The sequence below is a fragment of the Electrophorus electricus genome, chromosome 9 (assembly GCF_041902795.1).
Source record: "Electrophorus electricus isolate QZ-2024a chromosome 9, ASM4190279v1, whole genome shotgun sequence".
Classification (NCBI taxonomy): Eukaryota; Metazoa; Chordata; class Actinopteri; order Gymnotiformes; family Gymnotidae; genus Electrophorus; species Electrophorus electricus.
This window is the reverse complement of record NC_137505.1, coordinates 17,603,163-17,627,602: the sequence shown is the minus strand read 5'-3', so window position 1 is coordinate 17,627,602 and position 24,440 is coordinate 17,603,163. Positions and strand designations below refer to the sequence as shown.

General features: G+C 43.7%; 1 long non-coding RNA gene across 5 annotated transcripts; it reads left to right on the top strand.

Annotated features, from left to right (window-relative positions):
* Positions 1-15: 15 nt before the first annotated feature.
* Positions 16-24,139, top strand: LOC113574380 (uncharacterized). Of its 5 annotated transcripts, none has more exons than XR_014125353.1 (6): positions 16-127; positions 2,015-2,719; positions 3,619-3,795; positions 21,437-21,543; positions 21,981-22,084; positions 23,051-24,139. It is a non-coding gene; the product is annotated as an uncharacterized LOC113574380 (long non-coding RNA). The 5 variants fall into 5 exon arrangements; XR_014125354.1 differs by having other exon boundaries at positions 3,619-3,833; XR_003410318.3 differs by lacking the exon at positions 3,619-3,795.
* The last annotated feature ends 301 nt before the right edge of the window (positions 24,140-24,440 follow it).

Here is a 24,440-nt window from a genome sequence, read left to right as displayed (position 1 = left end):
TTCATTCTCATCAGCCGAGTTTAGGGAGGGGTTGTCCGGACAGGAAGCCCATCTTGCTCCAGTCCTGAACGGTGGATTCAGCGTAGGAGACGAGACGGCGGTGCACTGCTCACTCTGCTTTCTCACGGTTGGGAAACTGCTGTTTGTTTTACCAAAACCCAGATCAAACAATTTAGTGTTAATTGCAATGTGAGCACAGTGGAATAATGCTATGTGCTATTAGTTATTATATTATGAAACTGTTTACAGTGCTGATATGTCACAGTTGGTCACAGAGGAGTTTAATAAAATTATGTTCCAACATCATCATCTGATTTTACTTAATTTAATATTTTTTATTAATTTATTTTTGTTTAGTGTGTCAGTTAAAATCTATTAGTACAGAAGTGCTACTCCCTCTGTGTAATTTTACATGGAGAATGGGCTCTGTAGATAGCAGTCTGGAGATTAAAAAAAAAACACACCGCCTAAGATCTTCAATAGGGTGAGTCTGCCCATATAACGCTTACCACGTCTTGAGAAAAGGAGGGGAGATGCATAAACAAAACATCAAACTTTATTGAACTCAAATAAGAAAGTCTTTGATCGTCAAACAATTAAAGACTTCAGTGATCTATGACATTTAAACAGGATTCTCTGTAGGAATATGAATTGCATTTCAGCAAACAGCAGCCACGTCAACCACTTGTCATATTTAGTCAGTCACTTAAACAAGAATTCATTTCCAAAGCCTCTCATGCTCAAGCTATTGTAAAGCCAGCGTTCTTCTGGGATTAATGCTGTTGACATTAGGAATTCAGCTCAGTTTCACTGCCCTCTCCAGCTCTTTAAAGGATTTTCTGTGTTTCTATGAATTACAATACGTTGAGTACTTTCTTGCAATTTTTTAAGTGGGCCTAATACAATTAGAAAATGCTGAATGTATGTTTTGTTTTTCTACAAGTGACGCAGATCTTTCCAAAGCAATGTAAATACCAGAACCTATACTTCTCAAATTAGATTTGTAAAGATCAGGTTTTTGGAGCACACGCATGTGGGGTCCTAAACTGTGTCTTTGCAACACTCTGCGTTGTGAGCGACCTAAAGACCAGGGTTCCTACCTCATTAGCTGATTGTGGAGGCATCCTATCAGAACTCCCTGCTGCACACAGATCCTTCTGTCTCTCACTCCTGCCTTGTGTGTGTCAGTAACACGACAAGCATGACATAAACACACACAGTCTGTTTGAGACAGGAGACCTGGGACTGTTTAATGGATGCTAAAAACACTTTTGGAATCAAAGGTTTATCTACTTATGCTTTCATGTTCATACACATAATAACAATGATTTAATGCTAAAACCATACAATAATAATTGTATAACAGAATTCAGTTATAGAATATATGATTATATTTATATCAACACTATCTAAATCTAAATCTCTATAGCAATAAGGCCGCTCTGTGCTTGTTGTTGGTGTTGTCGTGTCTATAAGATTTGATCTGCAGGATTTTGGGCTTAAGGAATAAGGGCTGTGCATTAATCTCCTTGCAGTTCCATTAGAATTCAGGTCTCTGTGAGGCTGTTTAGTTTCATTCCTGTTTTTCCTCCTTTCGTTAGTCAGATAGCAGCGGTGTGGAAAGGTGGAGCTTGATCATCAGAAATGGAATCACTTCATAAATCACCGTGATTGACGTGTTTGAACTTCCTTCTTTATATTCCGTCATTTAGCCAGACATTTCGGTGGCTGCATGTCATTTCTATTAATGGGCAAGAGCAGATGTCAAAAACTAGTGATGGGAACAATTAATGACAGTTCGCATTTCCAGAAAACTCTTTAGGAGACAGCTTGAGGAGTTATCAAACCAGAACCATCCTGAACAGACTGTGGTGCGTGACAGTTGCTTCCATCTCCCTCATATGGCCAGTGTGCGTATTTCAAGAGCATTAAGGAAAACAGCTGCAGTTTTTCCTGAGAACAAAAAACGCCACAGCTCAATGAAACCCAGAGCTCCTGTCTTTCTCCTCCGCAGAGGAAAACAGCTGAGTCCAACCCTTCACAGAGAAATGATGCGCAGAATGGAGGAGCTGGAGGATATGGCCTCCCGGATGTTCACTGGTGGGGCTGGATGGCTGTACCAGAGCTCCGCAGCTGTGCCGTGCCCGGGCTTGGACTGCCAGGAGCCTCCAGCCGGGCCATGTCAGGATTATATCTGTCGCGGCAGTGCGGCAGTGGAAAGGTTTATTCAGACGAGCAGTGCTTGGTGGAGTCCTGAATGGTGGATTCGGCGTAACGGAGGGAAGGGTGATGTACTGCAGTGAATCAGTGATTCAGTGATTCAGTGATTCATCAGATGATTAGGTTCACTCACAAGCAAAAGACCCTGTTGAAAGTACAATATTAAAATGTTCTTCCAGAAACCCCTGCCCCATACCAGAGGATCTGGCGCCCTACATCCAGCAGCTCCAAGCACACTCCCCATTGTCTTTTCTGACAAAGACATGATGCAACATAATGAGGACTAATTTTATTTCCCACATGGTTATTTGTGGCTTTTTCGAGCTGTTCTTGCCTACTGGGAGCTGCAGCACGCCCTCTTGCTCTGGGTGAGTGTTGGCAAAGCCTGTACAGAACAGGAAGTACATCTCATCCCTGTACATACGGCTCTCTGCCAATTAGCAGCAGAATTCCCTCCTACTGTCAGATTAAAGACTGCTGACAACAGACTCATCTGAAGGTAAGAGACCCTTTTGCTTTTAATATTCAAATTTCATGAATCTGTAATTGTGTCACTTTTCACCAACATTATTAAGAAACATTTGAATCTTTTACCTTGACCGAAACAATAGATGACCTAAGATCTAACTGATGAACACAGTCTCACCTTTATTTGATGATTATTGTTTGCATTCATATAATCGGTTGTATTTTTTATTTTTTTTTAAATCAAACTGGCTTGTTAATAATGACAATGCGACATTCAATATACCTTATAAGACATAAGAGAGTAGCAAACATCAGCAGGGCGAGCCGACGCAGGTGGACGGCCAGCTCCCCTGCAGTGGGAGGAGAGGCTGCGATCGCAGACACGTAGGCGGATAAAAACACGTGGAACTTCACATACACGGTCCTGCAAGTCTCCTCGAAAGGCCAGGGCGAAGGTTCTGCATGAAAGGCCACAGAACTGCGCTGCTGCAAACTTTCTTATGAAACGGAAAAAGAATCTCTGTCCCCCATGTCTCCCACGCCCAACAGAGCGAGGAAATGTGTACTTATTTACGGGCAAAATATGAGCCGCTCTCATGGACGATATGAAGACCGAGTGCTGATTGATTACAGAGCCAAGGCCAGGACAGCAAACCTTTATGTCATAATGACACTCTGTTCAAACTTACCTGTGGTGCAGAAACACCACCCCCCCACCCCCCACCCCCCCCACCCCCCCCGCCGCGTGTTTAGGGTAAACTGACAAATAATTCAATGCTTTTTGAGCCGTCTCTGGAAGGAGGGTTGCTCACAAATGCCGTCCGGGGTCTGTAATTCCAAAGGCATCGTAAATGCCTGGGGAACATGGGCAGGCAGGCAGACAGGCGGCATTCAGCCTCTCCCTTCTGCTCTTCTGCTTTTGATACACAGGGGCAGTCCTGCAGTGGACAGTGTGTGCGGTGCGATAAGTTCGATATCAGCCAGGCAGCTGGGTGGAGCCCGCAAAAGAGCATTTAGCTGTTGCAGCAGTCCTGGCTGACACAGCGCTTCCACGTCTTATAGACGCACCGAGCAAGTGATGTGGGAGGCTGAAAATGGCTGCAGATTGTGAGCATAATGCATTACATACGACCTGTGGAACACTGGTAAACACCTCTATCTTCTATAGCCTATAGCTCTGTGTGGTCTCTATTTCCAGTGGATGTAATTTCATGCACCGAGACCACCACGGCTCTGTGTCCCTATTTACAGCTTATCACCGTTGGGTTGAAATTTGAAGGAATGTAAGCAATATGGCTATAATGATGTGTTCTGTTGTTATTCTAGCAAGCTTGTTTTCTGTACCATCACCTCACCACGGCTGTGAAAGGTATTGGACGGTAGTGGGTAACCAGGGCTTGTATTCAAGTCCCATGCGTGTGGAATACCATCAAAATTCCAGCACTCCTGTGAGTCTCCGGGCAGCCGCTGACACCGCATTTCTTCCCAAACTGACGTCCCATGTCATTACAGCTCTGTAAAGGGAATCTCTCGGCAAAACTCTCCCTCCTCTTTCACTCCTAACACACTGAAGGTTGACTGTACTGACAAGAGGAACAGAGAAATACAAAATACCTTCCAAAATGGAATAATTATAAACTAGAATAATTTCTTATTTCTTAGTATATAAAACACACACACATACTTGCCTTCAAGGTAGTAGACAGTACAGACACAGCAAAGGTAATATAAAAAGCAGCAAACAGGCACTATGGACAAAAATATTGGGACACCTACACATCTACAGGAGCTTTTATGAAATCCTAGTCTAAACCTATAGGGAGTAATATGGAGGTGGTACACCCTTTGCAGCTATAACAGCTTCTACTCTTCTGGGAAGGCTTTCTAGATTTTGGTGTGTGTCTGTAGGATGTTTCACCAATTCATCCAGGATTTATGAGCTCAGATGCTGCTGTTGGAGGAGAGGGCCTGGCTCGCAGTCTCTGTTCCAGTTCATCCCAGTGGTGTTCAGTGGGGTTGTGGTCAAGGCTTTGTGCTGGTCAGTCAAGTCCTTCCACAGCAAACTCACAGTTATGTTGGAAGCAAACAAGTGTCCAAAATGTCTTGGTATGCTGAAGTATTAAGATATGCCAGCACCAGAAATACAAGTTCATAGCATTATTCCTCCTCCACCAAAGTAGGCACAGTGCAGTCAGACAGGTAATGTTCTCCTGGCATTCACCAAACCCAGACTCATCCATCATGCTGCCAGATAAAAAAGCCTGATTCATCACTCCACCCAACATGTTTGCACTGCCCTCAGAGTTCAGCGAGAGAGGATGTTCTGTCAGCAGAGCGCCAGCGACTTTTATGTATTACATGCCTCAGCATCTTTGAAGACTGCGTGGCTACGTGCTTGATTTTATACATCCGTGACAATGGGCCTGAATGGAAGATGTGCATCCTAATATTTTTGTCCGTGCATACATGTGTATCGATGTATTTTTGTTTACACAGCAGGGAGGGAGAGAGAGAGAGAGAGAGAGATAGTATAAAAGGTCCATCTTTTGTTTTGACGGGACTGTGGATGTGTGGACGATGAGGTCATGTGAAATGTTATAGCAGCGTGTGCTCAGGACCCTTTCTGCTCTTCCCCTGCTCTGGTATGTCATGCCAGCACCTGACAGGTGGGAGTCACACTGCACCTCGTCGCACGGCACTCGCGTTCGATCCCGTCAGGGGACGCCGCTCCACTCCTCCTCCTCCTCTGTTCTCCGGCCACATCTCTCAGCGTAAACTGTGAGACGTAGGCTGGGGTATTGCTTCCGTTAGCTTTCAGATTACATCTTTAGTTGCCATACAACACGATTACAATCCGTTTGTGTGGTGCACAGTTATGGAGTGCACGCACCAGATTGAAGGCAGACTTTAACAATTCAAGTGCTCCCAAGACTCCGAAACACAGTCACAGAGTGCTCAGTCAAACTCTTGGGCCATTGCGGACCTGCGTGGGAATGCGGCGTTACACCGTAAATGGTCACATCTGCAGTGGCGTCTCAGCCTCGCAGACGGTTCCGGTCCCTGTGTGCTCCCTCTGCTCAGACCAGCCTGATGGCTCTTCCCCTCGCTCCGTCTGTGAGAGAATGGATTCACTGAGCGAGGGGAACCACGCTCCTCAGGTTACTCCCTTTGCTACTGCTGCCGCAGTCGTCTGGCAGCCGGCAGCTTCCAGGCCAAAATAAAACCACTAAAGTTTGATTCAGGTTGAAAGGGACTTTCAATGAATAATAATTTACAAATAATAAGAAATGAGAACTGTAGAAACATTAATTAATTGATTTAAATGCTCCTTTCTTAAAATTGAACTTTGTCCACTTAAGCAAAGAGAAAAAGTCATACTGAGGACAAATGCGTTTGTAGAAGCCACTATGTACAACACACACCCATGTACCATTTTTGCATTGTGTGTGTATGTGTGTGTGTGTATATGCGTGTGTGTGTGTGTGTGTGTGTGTGTGTGTGTGTGTGTGTGTATGTGTGTGTGTGTGTGTATATGCGTGTGTGTGTGTGTGTGTGTGTGTGTGTGTGTGTGTGTGTGTGTGTGTGTGTGTGTGTATGCGTGTGTGTGTGTGTGTGTGTGCTTTGCTGAAGGACATCTCTCATGAACCAGTCTGGACTGTTAATTCAGGTACACTAACAACAGAGCAATTATTTTTAAATATGAATAATTTTACATAAAATATTGTTAGCGTTGATGAACTTGCCAGTAAGCAACAATGTTCCTGGTATTGGCTCAATATACAACTCTCCTCTCCCACTCTTAACTGAAAGATATGAGGCATAATTTGAAACTGTTATACTTTTTTTTCTCAAATCTTGGAATTGCATGATTGACAGTTTTAATTTATTGAACAAATGTCTTTCTAAGTGTTTGGTATGAGCTTTAGAGTTTTCAATTAATGCAAACGTATGAGATTCCACACATCTCAGCTCATTTCCATAAACCTATCCACATCCCTTCGTTAAAACGGACGGAAGTCCTCCATGACGAGGTTTTGTTTTCCCAGTTTGTCCAGGGCAAGATGTCTATAAACATTCCCTTTGTTTCCCTTCACTGACTCCAGCTTGACATGAAAACTTTCACACACACGTATTTCACTCATATATGTTTTTAAGAGATGCGCTTGCCACTGTTTTTGTATTCCATCAAAATTGTTCTTCCAGTACTTGACACCCACTTCAAACTATGTGGTGTGTGTGTGTGTGTGTGTGTGTGTGTGTGTGTGTGTGTGTGTGTGTGTGTGTGTGTGTGTGTGTGTGTTGACCTCTCACCTCCCTGGCGGCCTTACCTCCCTCCATGTAGTTGGTCCACTCTGTGGTCACCTCAGTGCCCATGTTTGTGTGCGTGTGTGTGTGTGTGTGTATATGTGTTCATGTGTGTGTAATGTAAAAGTAAACTAATGTAAGCGTCTCACCCAACATTGAGTCTTTACCGTGACTAGTCATGTGTAGTGTCCACACCAGTAGCTGAGTGTCTGACACACACACACACACACACACACACACACACACACACACACACACACACACTTTAACAAGGAACTGTATCTGGTACATTGTAAATGCCCAGCCTGGTGTTGTGATGTATAAGGGTTTGTTCTCTTAAGTGTCTTATCTTCTCTTCAGACTAACTAAGATGCTTTGCGGTTACTTTAAATTGACATTTTCTTACAGATATTTTTAGATAATTTAAATCTCTCATATCTCATATGTCAAAGCTCCATAAAACACTCTCATGACTCTGATAAGAATTAAAACGATATTCATGGTTTTTCTCCATGTTGCCTGTCGTACATCAAAGGCACATGCAGCTCTCATGATAGCATTTCATCTAGTACGCAACTTTTATTTTCCCAGGCAAAGATTATCCATAATTCACCGGCGCTCAACTGAATTGCAGGCACAGCAATTAAATCTGCACAGCAACTTTCTCTCTCTGTTCCTGGACAAACCGCTCCCTACGTTGCTATGGAAACTGCTCTGTTCCCTGCTTTCCCACTCCGCTCTTCTCCTCGTCTCTCTCTCATCCAGTTCTCTTTCTTGCTTCAGTTCAGCTTTTTTTATTTTTGCCGCTCTTCCCGCGACCTGCCCGTCGCAGCCGCCAGACGTGTAAAAAAGCGTAAAAAAGCGTAAAAAGTAGTGGTCTGGTTTGAGGGGGAATCACCCTGTGTCAGCGCTCTTTATCATCCTCAATAACACCTACAGCATCTGCACTTGCTCTGGGTTATCAAGTGAGATCCGAATGGCTCCTGGTGCCCTGCGCAGGCAAAAACCTGCCGACAGACGACGTCGTATTCCAGAACCATGTCCGGGTTTAGCAGTACATACTGGCCAGATGACACGGTCACCCCAAAACATGGAGGCTAACGGGAAGTTAAATAGGAACAGATAAGGAGCTGGAGGGGGTGGAGAATTCCAGCCATGTGAGATTTGTCCGGTCCTGTCACCCCCTCAGAGAACTGACCATTATTCCCTCTCTACTTCTCCTCTGTGAAGCTCTCGGATCAAGGGACAAGGTGAATACCGTAGTGGGTCCGCTGACATTTAGGTATACAATGACCATGGTGCTAGTGGAAACGTCCCACTGACAGGCTCACAAAAGCGGATGCTTGACATTTTCATTTTCTAAAGTCTCTGTCCTTGCTTTGTGTCTTCAGGAGTGAACATCTCCAAGCTCACGGCACTCAGGCAAGACACATGAGACTTCTGTTTCTCGGGGCATGTAAATTACAAAGACATATAGTTGAGGCTTTTGGTTTGTTGAGAAATGTGGAGAAAGCAGATATGTGTTTATTCTACTCTGTTCTGCTTTTATTCTCTTCTGTGAATTTTGTCTACCGTCTATCGCGTCTCTGGTTCTGCAGGATTTCCTGGTGTTTTAGACCTTCAAGTCTGGTCTCACAGTTTGGCTCTTGGCTGTATATCTCTTCTTTTCAACGAATAAGAGCACTTGGATACACAGATATCAGCGCATGGTATGGGCTGTAGTGTGGAGTATGCTGTAATTCTGCTTGTGAGTTCAAATAAATACTCCAAATGACAATTTGTATCAAAGTGCTTTTATTTGTATCAGTGTGCTTTTATTTTACTGTTTTTTTAGTTACTTCTATGTGAGTTGGTTTCAGTCACTTTACCCAGCTTTGATTTCATTTCAGATATGGGCACGCGCGCAGACGTATCTCAGTGCCCAGCACTGCGGCAATGCCGCGCTCTGGAGCAGGCTCAAGTGAAGGCCTGATACAAGTGCATACACAAATCAAAATGACAATACCACTGTCTTGGTAGTACACTTAATAGCAGAGTTTCTTATAACCAATGGTGTACATCAGTCCTTATTAAGACATGTTGGATTTTGTTGAAATGATCTCAACTCGCACTTATCCTGGTAATGAATTATTATTAATGAGTGCAGTTGATTTATTGGAGAGTTTAGAGATGGAGCATAAAAGAACACGCCCCCATTAACACAAATCCTGCATAATTGTTATGTTGTGCCGTATCACGCTGATATGGTGGCTTTGAATACACTATCCCAGTATGCCGAGTGTGTACAATATTGTGTCACTACAAAATAAGAGCTGTCTGGGAAACTTAAGAGGTTTTGTTGCCGGGGCCACACTTATTCGCCAATGGGGCGCTTTGTTGGAAGCTCTAGCACAAAGAAGGACTTACATGATAAAATTTGAATTCAATCTACATTTAATCCTACCATACTATGTCACTTTCTTTTACTGAGGTACGTTTTTCTTGGAGTATAAAGGACTAGCAAAGGCCGTTTAACTGAGGATTAAGCAAGGAATACTTTAAAGCACAAGTAAAATTCTACTTTAAGGCTGCTTTATACAAAATCATTACAACAGATAAAATTCCATTAGACCTTACAGTCCATATTCTGAAACATTTCACAGCAGCTCATAAATCATAAGTCAGCATATGTCAGCAAAGCCGAATGGAATGCATATCTGAGTGATGAGGGATGGCTCTTTGGATGCACAAATCCAAGCACTCATAAACAATTATACAAACCAATGGATCCCATGTCTGGGGAGCCAAGCAAGTATCATGCAAGATCTCGTTCCCAGTCAAACACACAACACCTGCAATGGATTATATTACCAGTTATACTACTTCTGCCCCTGTGTTCATGTCTGGAGCAGGGATTCTGCAGAACAGCTGTCATTCCCAGACAGCCCCACTGCTGGAGTGCTGCAGTGGTGTCTCCATTCCTGCTGTGGCAGGGCAGATGAGCAGTAGCCTTCACGCCAGCGGTGTCTCGGTGGATGAGGGCCCGCCCATGGGCAAGAAGCTCCCCGAGCGTCCGCAACGACGTTTTTTTCAGCCAGATCTCCCTACACCTGACCAAAATCATTTCTATCTTCTTGCCTTTCAGTGAAATGTGAAATGAAAGTTGCGCTGTGTGGCTTTTATGGATCCTGGTTCCGCGCCGACAAAAGAAGTTAAAGGCAAAGGCATCCGTCTGGCACATATTACCAGCAGTTACGCTCCCTACCGACTAGTGTCTAATACTACTACCATTTTGGAAGAGAAATGAATCTCTTATGACTACTTTATCCTGTTCTGGCCAATGATGCGAGCTACCTGCGAATAAGCACTGGATAAAACGTTTTACAGTGATAATGGAAAGAAGAGTTGACCTGGAATTGGGGTTGGGGTGCACAGCAAATCATACGGAAGACAGAAATATAGAGAGAGCAGATTGAGCAGGGGGATTTCTGCCGCTTCTAAAAGGCCTTCTTTATCAGGCTTGCACAGTACTGACTATCACAGCCCCAGTGAGTCTTTCAACCTGATTTGGGGTATGTTTCTGCCAGAAAGGCCAGACTTCCCTGGAAGAGCTCTCCAATCGGTTGGCTTGGACTAGACGTCCTGGATAAAGGCTACTCAGCTACTCATGTAAGTGGGGTCAGGTCTGGGAAACGAGTGTGTCACACCAGTGTAAATGGTGGTATTTCATGACCAGTTGAAAGCTAAAGATAAAACTGGCTCATGAGAAGACACAGCGTTGCACTTGCATTTATTCTGCCTTTGTATTGCAATATGCTCCAGGGATTTTCAGTTAAAGTGAGAGATGACACAATGAGGTTAGAGACTAAAGATGAGCGCTGGCATTCGGGTTGGGTTTTGGATGTGATGGAACTTGACTGTCTTTGTAGGGCAAAGAGAAACAGTGTCATCTGACACACACAAATGTGCAAATGCATCAGGTGGGTTCTGAAGGTTCTGCGTAAGGTTGTCATAAGAAGTGAAACACGTTGCTGTCCGCAGAGGAGTCAGTACAAAAGCCAGTGGAAAAGAAGAGGCGAGGCAGCTCAACAGCTGCCTAACAACAAATGAGGCGAGGGAAGGGCGCATTTGCGGAGATGAGTGACGTTTACTGTGTCCAAATCCAAAATCAGGGGCCATAACACAGTCCGTGCAGTCTGCAGTCAGTTAAACAAGCAAGAGTGCATTATGAGAAACTAAGAGAAACTCAGAACAACAAAAGACAGATGAACAAGGGCAAAACACAAGGAATAAACTGCAACAAGAAACACAAAAGTTATTTAATGTCAAATGCACTACAGCAAAAAACCACAGAGGAGCTTATAACAATGACCAAGAAAATCAGACAGGGGAACAGAGAGGTAAATATACAAGGGTGTACAAATATATAAATATACAGGGGTATAAATATACAGCCAAATTAGGGCAATCAAGACCCAGGTGAAACCAATGAAGGGCAGAGACAGAAATGAAACCAAAACAAAACCAAAACTACACGGTGTTAAGTGGCATAGAACTGCGATGCCAAAGGCCGAGACTGTGACAATCTCCCGAACTGTCATCCACTGATATAGATGCTTCAGTATCCAAATAAGGAGTACATTTGTAGAAAATGAAACTGCTCAAATGAAGTGAAGCAAAAATATGTTCTAAGAAAGTACAAGAAACAAATTGAAAATAATATGCTAAGTGAAAATGTTTTCCCATTAATGAATGAAGAATTTAAAGTAAGGTATTTTTGAATGGTAATGGCATGAACTTCTTTTGCTGAACAACAATCTCTCTTTCTTGCTCTCTCTCTATCTCTTGCTTCCTCGCTCTATACTGCGTTCTTCTCTCTGCCAGACTCGGCTGTTTCCACTGCATACCAGTATTCTGCAGACCCACATCATGAAAAGGCTTTTTTATTAATTGATTTCTAAGTCAAAATAATACATTCTTCCCCCATGTAAGGGACTGAGCAAGGTACAGCAGTACCGAGCAACGAGGTTTCGAGAATTGGCAGAATGATTAGTCATCTACTATTACATCTCTGTCAGAAACAGGCCTGCTCACTGCGCTCTCCCACTCTGTATGAGTCACGTTTTTCAGAACAGCAGACAAAGACCAAGAACCGCCTTTGTGACTCTCCACCGTCCAAATCCAATAACGTCTTCTTTTTTTTTAATATATATAATGAATCACTCATTGACTGAAATTAGATAGTATAATTTGGATGGAAATGTGTTAACACATATTTGGTGTAGAAAATCATTGCTGAAAACAAGGTTCAGTGTACAGTTACACTTCCTGCTCTTCTCATGTCATAGTGCTGTAAAAATCTTCTCTTGCATTCCGATATCTTTTTTTTTTTTTTTTTTTTTTTTTTTTGCCACACCAGCTTCAGTGCCGCTGGCCAAACAGACCGAATTAACAGCAGGGAGTTAAACCACCACGTCGGACATCAAAGACGAAACCTTTTGCATCTCTGCAGTTGAGAGCCTGCAGGCGGCTCTGTCATATTCAACCACTATGATAATAATGCATTACGTGTAATAAGAAAATAGTCAAAGCATTCTCATCACTGCGCACAATGCGCGGCTGCAGTGGTGGCAATTTCAGTTAATTAGCTCCCTTTGAAAACGGGGCCATAGTGGTGAACAGAACGACATGCTGCTCTTTCATACGCCGTGTTTAGTGGATTTTAATCTGGACCTCCAGCAGCATTGCCCGTAATATCCTGCTGCTATAACCGCAGCCGATCAGTATGCGTTTCGCTCGTCGCGTCCACTTCAGCTTGTTATGGGCATCAGGAATGCGGCATGGCCGACAGAGCGCCTTGCACATAAACAGGTTGTTTGTTTTGTGTAGAGTAATTACATTTATACCTCGATGGAAATCTTGTTCCCGTAAAATATTTGAACTTTACATGTGATATGGGGAAAGCGCGATGTGAAGGTACAACTATTCTTGCACGTAGGCAGATTTTTTTTTTTTTTTTTTTTTTGGTATAGTGTTTACATTTTCTACTCACTGGATTTTCTCATTTATGTAAGAAATTGTAAGTTGTATCTTAAAGATGAATAACTCAGCTTTTGTAATTTATTTTATGCACAAACTTATTAAAAGTCTTAAAAATACTGCAGGTATAAAAGCTCCCAATATTGGAATAGTCTCTTCAAGATGACTAAAAAAACCAATCATTTTTACAGACCAACTATGAAATTCTACCAGACCAAAAACACTTTCCACATGGACAAACAGGAAACACTTAAAAATAGAATCTCATAGTTACATTCTGGCCTTATTCGAAAATTTCACATCATCCAGGAAGTAATAGACTTAATGAGATTTGACAATGGGGACCATTTCAGTGGCAGGGAACCATGGCACCAAGGTGCAGCATGGGGCTCACCGACTAGGGCTCAGAGCAGCGCTGGCTAGTGATGTAGCTTTGTGCGGCGTGCCAGACAGAGATCTGCTCCGTCCTGGACTACGGCCACTTTGAGAAAGGACAGCAAAACAATCTGCTCCACTCTGGACTACGGCCGCTCTGAGAGAGGGCAGACAGAGCGATCTGCTCCATCCTGGACTTCGGCCACTCTGAGAGAAGGTAGCAGAGCGATCTGCTCCTTCCTGGACTACGGCTGCTCTGAAAGAGGACAGCAAAACAATCTGCTCCACCCTGGACTACGGCCACTCTGAGAGAGGGTAGCAGAGCGATCTGCTCCACCCTGGACTTCGGCCACTCTGAGAGAGGGCAGACAGAGCGATCTGCTCCTCCCTAGACTACGGCCACTCTGAGAGAAGGTAGCAGAGCGATCTGCTCCGACCTGGTCTACGGCTGCTCTGAGAGAGGGCAGACAGAGCGATCTGCTCCGCCCTGGTCTACGGCCGCTCTGAGAGAGGGCAGACAGAGCGATCTGCTCCGCCCTGGTCTACGGCCGCTCTAAGAGAGGGCAGACAGAGCGATCTGCTCCGCCCTGGTCTACGGCCGCTCTGAGAGAGGGCAGACAGAGCGATCTGCTCCGTCCTGGACTACGGCCGCTCTGAAAGAGGACAGCAAAACAATCTGCTCCACCCTGGACTTCGGCCACTCTGAGAGAGGGTTGCAGAGCGATCTGCTCCACCCTGGTGTACGGCCACTCTGAGAGAGGGTAGCAGAGCGATCTGCTCCGCCCTGGTCTACGGCCGCTCTGAGAGAGGGCAGACAGAGCGATCTGCTCCGCCCTGGTCTACGGCCGCTCTGAGAGAGGGCAGACAGAGCGATCTGCTCCGCCCTGGTCTACGGCCGCTCTGAGAGAGGGCAGACAGAGCGATCTGCTCCGCCCTGGTCTACGGCCGCTCTGAGAGAGGGCAGACAGAGCGATCTGCTCCGCCCTGGTCTACGGCCGCTCTGAGAGAGGGCAGACAGAGCGATCTGCTCCGCCCTGGTCTACGGCCGCTCTGAGAGAGGGCAGACAGAGCGATCTGCTCCGCCCTGGTCTACGGCCGCTCTGAGAGAGGGCAGACAGAGCGATCTGCTCCGCCCTGGTCTACGGCCGCTCTGAAAGAGGACAGCAAAACAATCTGCTCCGCCCTGGACTTCGGCCACTCTGAGAGAGGGTTGCAGAGCGATCTGCTCCGCCCTGGTCTACGGCCGCTCTGAGAGAGGGCAGACAGAGCGATCTGCTCCGCCCTGGTCTACGGCCGCTCCAACTCCAGCTTCTTAGGACAAACAATCTCCTTATGCATTACATAAATTATGCAAACTTGAATAGGCTTTTGCAAGATGTCTGCCAGATTGTTACTGTAATCTGTTTGAAACAGATTGGGGATATGTGAAGCTAAATGAGGAAAATTGTAACTTATAAATTATGTAATTATGCAAGTTAGCAAAGCAGTAGAACATGAGTTAAATACTAGAATGCAGTAATTTCAAGAACTGTGTCTAACATGCATGAAGAATGTTAGCACCACTCAAAAAAACCCGAGAAAACACTTAGTTCAAAAGAGTAGTATGAGCTCCAGAAATTCAGATCAATTTTGTATCAACTCTACAGTTTACTTTCCCAAAGCAGAAGGACTCAGTGGTTAAGATACTTGTCTTGTAATTGGACGGTTGCTGATGCAAGCCCCACCACTACCACGTTATCACTATTGCGTCCCTGAGCAAGACCCTTGTTGGTCAAGTTGTACTCACTCATAATTCTAAGTTGCTTTGGATAAAAGTGTCAGCTAAATGTTACAAGGCAGTCGAGTTATGTTGGCAAAATGTTCAGTCACTGAGCAGTAGTAAAAGTTTCTCCCTTCATCTTGTTCTATTTCATCCCAGGAGATTTTTTTATTTTTGAATGTTATGTATCTCCATGTATGCCTTGTTAGAAGTGCTGCACAGTGAGAATGAGATGCAAGTGTCCTTGATAAAGAGGCATTCAGAAAATGGATAATTAGAACTGCTGTGAATGACAGTTCAGAGCCCAGTATCCATGAGCCTTGACCTGTACAGTTTTCGCTGCAGAGCATGCTGTGTGTCTCATTCACATTGATGTGGTTTTAATGTAGGCCAGAGCCTGTGGGTTTGCAACGGTGGGCCTACAGCACACCTCTGCATGGCTCGGTGAACACCACAAAGCCCTGACCTGTTATCTCAGATGGCGCCAAGCAAAGTCCGTCTGTGACCGGTAATGTTATGTCCTAGGGCAGCAAACAGTAATCTTCTCAGACAGATGTCTTTCCCTTGCCTTTAAGAGAAACTGGTCCCTCTTCCTGTGCAGTGGATACATGAAGTCTGCCTGAGAGGATCACAGTGAGGTTGTTGTGTTGGTGTTAACGGCGAAGGACCCACATTCACAAGAGCGCGTGAGCGGAGGCCCAGCAGAACACATTAAAAGTGTAGCAGTTTCCTCGTGAGAGACGTGGGTGAACGTTTTCCAGGCGTTTGTGCACCAGTGTATTCCCATGATTCATTTGGTAGAAAAATGGAACATGTTTCCTGTTTCTTCAGTAGCTCTTTAAGCCTTCCTGCTGGCTTGTGTACCCTGACTCTGTCTCTATGGACCTGACAGTCAATTTCTAAAGACATGTGGATCACAGGCAAAGGACAAAGAGAAAGGGCTGTCCTCTGTTTTTGAACTGATAGTTCAAATTCAAGAGTCAGAAGAAAGAGATTAAACCTAAAATGACTAAATCCTTGCTTTCAGATGATATCACAGAACAGGCCCCAGCATTGATAGCATAGCAGTATATTTGAAATTTACCTAGAAATTCTCTTTACACAAAACAAAGACATATAGTGTGTGGCATGAAATATATTTGTAATGAGTGGAATTGAGCATTTCTTCACTTAACGAGTAACATGGAGAGATCTGGTGGCTTGTTTTGATTAAGCCTCACGCCCAGCTAAGGCAGTCAGAAGGAGAGGCTCTGTGGTCACTGCTTGGCTGGGCTCTTGGTGTGTGCTTTTCATTTCTCAATCTCTTAAAGTCTCCAGCATTTTTAGGAGTTGGATAGCTGCCATGTTCTCATCCATTAAATGCACTGATGCTACTGGCTTCCTCCTTTTTTATCCCCGAGGCCCACAGAAAGAGGCTCGATACTTCGGTGTTAAACTGGTATCATCACATACTTTTTTAAAATCCCAGTTACCCACAACAGTTTAGCTGGAGCGACACACTGCATTCCCTTCAGGCTGTCGTGGTGTTGACTGGCACCGCTGTGTCTCAGAGGGGGAATCCTTGTACAAATCTTGAATATCCTCATTATGAGCTCACAATTTCAGTGCTTCCCAGTTCCAAAATCTCCAGCTGATAATTGTATTTGCCTTGCATGGAGCGTCATGATGTTACAGACTTGACTTTCCGTGTGGATTTCTTGAAAACCACCTCTTTCTGAAATTGCCATATTTGCATCTTGTTCTCATAACAAAACCACCGACGAGTCAAACAGAGGGATTTTCCCAACTTCTGATCCCAGTGAAGGAAAACTCAGTTATTTATAGTGTCATTGTACTTATACATTTAGTGGGAATTTTCCTATGTATTAATTACTAGCTTCTTGTGTAATAGTGTTACACATACTATCTAACAGAGAGGTGTTTAGTCTAGGCCAGTAAGTACTTAAAAGGAAACGCACGAGTTGGTAGACTTCCAGTGCATTAGCATATTGGCAAACAGTCTAAAATAAGAATGATATATGCATAACTAGACAGCATATATATGCATAAGTAGACAGCAGGTTAGACGCCCCGCTAGTAGTTTGCTCTGTTTCTGAGATGGTATGTTATTTCATCACTCTCTGAAAGAAGCACTGTAATCAAATCAGGAACATTAGCCCAACTCCTTTCTCTCTAATGGAACAGCAGAGGAAAATGGCCATGTCAAGCACATCCTTGCACGTTTCACGTTAATAGAGTTGTCATTCCACCTGGAAACGCTTGGCTGCGCGCTCTACTGAAGCACCCGTGTGCTGTCAGGGGTGTATGCAAAGTCCCAGGCAGGCAGGCGCTAGCATCAGCAGGCCCCACCCACCCAGCCTGTAACCTGACAGCTGCATGAGACAGGAGTGACCTGCACATCAGTGTCATGGAAATGACCCTGCATGTACCACAGACACGCGATCACGACACCCTTCAGACAGTCATGAGAAACTCAACAAAGTATTCCTTGATATGTAATGAAAATCCTCTTTCAGATATGTCATGCACAAACTAAAATGACTGTCAAATGAATCTACCAGATACCAGTATATTTCAAATAGGCTTCAAGTCATCTCTGATATGTTATCTATTATACAGTACTTTGGCCTGTTGTCTAGTATTAGAGCATGACACAGGAATAGAGTATACTATTATTAATAAGTTGCAAGTAGGATTACAGAACAGAATAAATATCATAAGCAGTGAGCTTACAAACAATATATAAGTTATACATGGATATAATTTATACATGGAGTTCATAAGCTACTCACGCTGGCACTAGTCTGTAGGAGTGACAGAAGACACATGCTTCCAGCAGAGCTGCCGAGGTGGAATTAGTGTGGTTGGAATGTTTCCAGAAAAGGCCAGTACTCTCAATGATGGGGCAAACCAGGTCTGACAAGCACAGCTGGTGCATAGGAGAATACGGGGGGGGTTTACTGAGGTCTGGTTTAATCAGACATTCATTTAGGAGACGCACTCTGAGGGTGCTCAAACATAATGGAAAATCCACAATTGTTCATGGAAACACAGGGGCAAATTACATTTCCTGTTGTCAGTGTCATTTTGCTAATTTTGAACCGTTATAAACTTTTGTATCCCTTTTTTGGGGAGTGAGGGTGGTTGAACTTCTTCAGAGGAGAGCTCTAGGTATCTCCATGAACATGTAGGTAGCTACAGTGGCACATGAGAAGTCAGACACAATTCGTAAATATCAAAGGGTAAAAATCTGTGTGTAGATTTTAAAGTGCTAACAACAGTGGAAGCGTTCTTTACATAATGTTAGAAAGTAAAAACAGAAAGCTGAATTTGACTTGACATTTTAGAAATAGTTTGATTTAATGTATTTATAGAGTCCCGAGCTCACGCTGGTTGATAGACAGCGTTATTTGATATTCAGCTTCTGAACATTTTGACGTTTTAATGCCAAAATAAGGGGGGGAAAAATGGAAAAACAAAAACATTCAAAAACAAGACTCACGATTAGTCATGGCAGGTAGTCATGGCAGGACCAGGCTGATGCAATGTGCCAGAACGCAGTGGGTATTCCCCTGCTATGGTATTTCCCTTTTCTGAGCAGTGTACATGAACCCAGAGAAAGGCTAATCTTTTAGTGCGCTCCTTATGAATCACTGCTTGAGTAAATGCTAAAAAATGACAGGGAAGGGCTCTGGATGACTGTTAGAGCACAGCCGCTGTGTGCATGTGAGAGGATCGTATATGACCAAAAAAAAAACTGCTTCATTCTTCTGTATTTGCATATCAAGAGAATTTGATAGTATGATAGTACAATGTCTAACAGCTGATTTTGAAAATTTCATTTCTATGGTTTCTTAAGATGAATAGATATGTTTATTTTAACCACATTATTACACATACACTTCTCTGTCTAACACTCTCTCTCTATACACACACACACACACACACACACACAGATATAGAAATATTCATAATTAGCTCTTTTAGGGTCTGTAACGTTCATATTGGAGCTTTGTCCACAAGGGGGCAGCACACATTTAAGGGCCAACTGGTGAAATTGGGCCCTTTGTAGTTGATTGCCATTCTAGAACAATGTACCCATTTGTTGTGTACTCATATTTTCTCCCAATATATGTCAAAACATGTGCATATCTAAGAAACCAACAAGAAATCCATACCATGCCTGATTCCATAGCAACTGTCTTTCAAACAATCAGCTGTTTCTGTTGGTGCTATATCCACCCTGGATCATGTGTTCTAGGTGGAGATGATGCGTAGACATGTGGAGGGCGGTAGCCTGTCCTAGGACACAGCAATCGTGATGCATATATCTCATTATAGTAATTAAGCAGTCTCCAGGTTGGTAGATTTCACCTAGTAACGTGATGGGTTGGGCAAAATCAGACGCTGGCGGATATGAAACAGCAAGTTGTTTGTTTGTTTTTTGTTCAGGGGTTGTGTAATATTCTGGTGTGATGACAAAAAAGAGAATATAAAGGGATACTCCAAATCCCAGAGAGCATAACAGTCCGAGTCAGAAACCAGAAGATCAGTCACAACATAACCAGGCAGACAATCCAAAAGGGGCAGGCAAAATACAACAGTGAGGAACACTAAGAAAAGGTACAGTACACAAAAAGGCAATCCAAAATAACGCTTGGCAACACTTCGCTATGATTTAGAGTTTGAAACAGTGTTATATAATCCAAGAATCAGGACATACAGGTGAGTTCAATATTCTGGTGACACTGATCTGATTGGACACCTCTGATTGGTTGAGTCGTTGACTGGGTGATGAACGGGTTGCTGGGTATTGTAGTCTGCTTGGGGATCTGGCGGTATGACAAGCTAAGCCTCCACATAGACTGTTTCCTCTTATATCTTATAAAGCAGGAGAACAAAGTTAAGGCAACATTATTTTAATAAAACATCAAAAGAACTGGGCTCTGTGCTATTTCTGTAATCTTTTATTTATCCTCACTCACAAAACCAAAAAGAGACCAAATAGTGAGTCAAAACCCTTATGGCTGCCTACCGTGTGGCATTGATATTAAATGGTCACCTGACACTAGTGACAGTGAGCGGGAGAACACACTCTTTGGATATGTGGGGAAAAAGTCACTATGTCCAGGCGTGTCTGTGTTTAGCCCCTGAGGCGGAGCTGCTGTAACATTCCCTTGTAGAGCAGGTCGTAGGAGGCCTAGAGGAAGTCTTTTCCTCCTAGTCTCAGATGACTCCCCTCAACTTGAAATATTCTTGTCAAGAGCAAAACAGAATAAGGAAAATGCCTTCTAGAATTTTTCCCGGCCTGTCTGATCAGATATACATTACAAAATCAAGCCATGTTTCCAACTCTCTCTTTGGTAAGATGGCAAAGCTCGTGATTGGTTGCTTCTCTTGAGCCATTACAAGGGCTGCATTGCAAGTATCAGTAGAACATCCCCAGTGCAATTAAAGCTGGTCTGTTTACAGCAGTTCACCCTGCTGTATTCATGGAGCACCGGGCAGAATAAGTAAAAGAGTTCTGGGACTTTTGGCGTCGCCTCCCTTTAGCTGGGCACAGGAGGCCATTAAGCCTGGCTGGAAATAAACGGCCCGTTTTTCCAGTTAACAATCCTCAGTAAAGTTCTGGAGGGCAGGTGAAATTGAGCATGTAAAGAGTGTACAGCGTTACTCTGCGCTCCGTTCGTTCGAGGGCCTCGCCAAAGTGTGAGAGGTTTCAGCTGCAGCTAATGGGGCTAATCTTAAATGATAGTGGACTGCAGTGAGCAGCACACACTCAGGGCTTTTGCAGAGTAGGGAAATGCCATTCTGTGGTCAAATATCGTAGATGATTTATCAGTCTATGGGATAAGGCATCTCTCCTACTGCTTGGACATTTCATGTCATCTTATAGTACATTACAGTGTTATTACAGTGCACTGAAATCTTCTTCAAATATATATACACACATATAGTAGATAATCTGTCTCTGAAGCCTTGGACAGGGTGGATCTACTAACATCCCAACATCGTTGTAATGAGGGCTATTATTTCTTCCAAAACCCCCTCAATCGATGGGTCACATTCCAACACGCCAGACTGGATCGTCATTAGGGGACCTGTCTGTGTAGAAACGGTCCAAACATCTCAGTGATGATCCTGCTGTGAGTCTTGAGCCGCTGTGAGTCTTGAACCGCTGTGAGTCTTGAACCGCTGTGAGTCTTGATCCTGCTGATCCTCCTGAGTCTTGATCGAGTTTTATTACGGGGGAAAAGCCACCATAAGTTCATGACATCTCTTTTCCCATAGGCCTTGGCTGGCAGGGACACACAGGGGAGAGTTAACCTGCGCCAGTAACAGAGGGCTGACTCTACACTGCCGCTCGCATACAAATGGCCGCAACTCCTGCCCGCAGGGTAGGTTCCCACACGTCCTGCATTACAGGGTCTGGCTCCAGCCGTTAATGTTTACCACTGCACAAGTATTAGTGTGGGAAACCTTGCTCTAATTGACCTGTAACTATGTCCAACACATGTACAAAGGGATGTAGATTATTAAAAATGCTACATATTTCTACGTCAAAACTGATGAATGTTGACATCTGATGTATATTTCCATGGACCAAAGGTGAGCAGTTGCATCTTTTTTTAGACTGTAATGTTTTCTCATCATACAGAATGGAAGAAAAAGAGGTAAGCACTGCTCTCAGTGGAAATTACTGCCTGGGCCAAAACACTGGCACTTCTCCCTCTCTCCCTCTCTCCCTCTAACTCTCTCTCTCTCTCTCTCTCTCTCTCTCCCTCCTTCTCTCCCTCTCTCTCTCTCTCTCTCTCTCTCTCTGTTGTGCCTGCAGTTGTACAGCACTGTGAGACAGCTCAGGGGCTGAGACAAATGAGCTAGCTCCTCTACCTGCTTAATCTCCGAACTCAACTCGAATTATTCATTCAGATGCTCCAGGTATTGATCTGATACAAGCTAACCAACATTGATTTCAGCCCTTTAATAACATCACCAGTAATAATGGGTGAGGCTAAACATCAGTGACGACAGTGTGCTAGACACCAAATATTAATGCATAATTGGATTCTGTGTTCATCGCAAAAATGCGATTGATCTAAGCTATGCAGTTCAACAAAGACTCCCAGGGTTTCCCCTGGCAGCTCAGTGTGCATAAATAACAATCACTGATATACTTGTGGTGCAAAAAAGGAATTGTGTTTGCAGTCCTGACTCATACTACTGCTATCTGACTGGGTAATCATTTAAAGGAGCCTCAAATCCAAGTACCTGGAGTGATGCTGTAGGTCCATTATATAGAAATGGAGCTAGGGTCTGAGCGGGGATTTGGGTGGGGATCAGGTGGGACCTAAGGGGTAGGGATGTGGGTGGGATTTGGGGTGGGGATTTGGGTGGGGTTTGGGAGTGTGAATAGTCATGCGGTAATGCAAAGCCAAGGAAACCATTTAATATGAAGACTTTAATTCACTCCAGGGCAGGTCTGAAAAAATTGAACAGAGAAACCAGGATGAATATATTGTAATTATGTAAAGTTATACATCACCAAATCTCGTGACTTAAAATAAACTCTGAAATAACCTCATAAACAGAGAAAACCAAATGATCAAATACGCATCAACCTAAATAACAAGAAAAATTAGAGTTTAGTTGTGCTTTTTAATGAGTCATCTTTTAAGTAGGGTTACAAACCCCTAGCGTAATGTGTTGATCTTAATAGCACATTTAGCCTAACCACTCCCATCGTGTTATTCCGGTTTCTTTTGACTTCTTTCAGCGACAAGGTTTTCTTTTGCCAGTATCAGGTTAAAAACCCAGTGCGCTTCTTAATAATCTTTTGCCCTGATACACAGTTGGTTCCTTGTGTGTTTCTTGCTGTTTTCACCTTGATGTCTTTATGCTCATCAGCCTCAGACGCAGCACAGAAGCGAGGCTGGCGCCACAGGTGTGTGTGAGCAGAGCCGCAGGCTTTGCCTGCCGGGAGCTGTGGATCAAAGATACACAGGGGCTCAGGTCTGGGCTGGGGCTGGGAGCCGAGCCGTCTCATCCTCGTCTCATCCTCGTCTCATCCTCGTCTCATCTTAATCTCATCTTCATCTCGTCCACCTGCGTGGGCTCCACAGCCCCTGCCCACTGTGCAGAGTGCACCTCCTCCTATCTGTATGCCTCCTCAGCACGTCTTTAGGGATCACTTTTTGCGTCAGAAATGCTAACGTTAACATATATGCTGTCAGCTGTACAATGTGCAATGCTGAGAGTACAGTGTGGAGTGATGTTGAAGGCCTTTTCTGTTAAACAACAGCACATCCTAAAACATATGGCATACTACTTTCTGACTTATTCCCAAGCTAATTTATAGCAGTATTACACTTTGCAGAGCCCAGAGGTGGAGGTTCATCATCTAACTAGATGCCAAAAGCTACATGACCACAGGCAGAATAAGTTAAAAAGATCTATAAATTCAGCAAAAAATGTCTTATCTTGGCACAGCATTCATCCTCTAGACCAGCCACAGTGGTGTGTTAACGCTATACTTACCTCTTGGAAAGTCTTATGTCAGGCTGAAATAACTGAGAAGGTCATACACTTTAATGCAGAATGCAGAAACGCCTGAATACAGTGTGAAATGACTGCAAAATGACTTTATATTACTGCAAAATAAATGTTAAAAATGAGACATTTCAGTATTACGCCAAGCAACCTTTGCTTTCTATTTGATTCAGTTGATTACACAGAAAAATCACCAGTGTTGAATTTCCAGTTTTAAATAACCCACTAGAATTGATTTCAAAGTTAATAAACATTTTATTAACATGTATATTGTTGAAGATGATTCCAAGTGTGATCACTGAACTTTGGATGAGAGGTGAATTTTTTCCTGCTGTTCCCAGATTCTTTCCATTGTCAGCCAGAAAAAAACAGGAGACCCTCAGATAACCTGCATGTTCCACCAAATATATATGTAAATGAATAAAAAACATACAAGTAGTCCTGCAATGTGAAATGCGAGCACGTATGCTACCCTAAGAAATCTAGCTGCTCTTTCAGGCAGAATTTCGCAGTGACGTTCACAGAGAAATTGGACAATCAGCTACTATATTGCTGATTAAATTCACGTTACCATAGACGAGAATGCAGAATAATGTAGCAAACTATGTTATTGCGGTCTTTGCAATGATACCTTGCCAATGCATGTCTGCTTTGTTAACAGATAATAGCAGACTTTCTTCGTGGCAGTTAAACAGTTAAAGAATTACTCTTTCAATCGTTGTGGAGATCCATTCTCAAAAATGCTGTT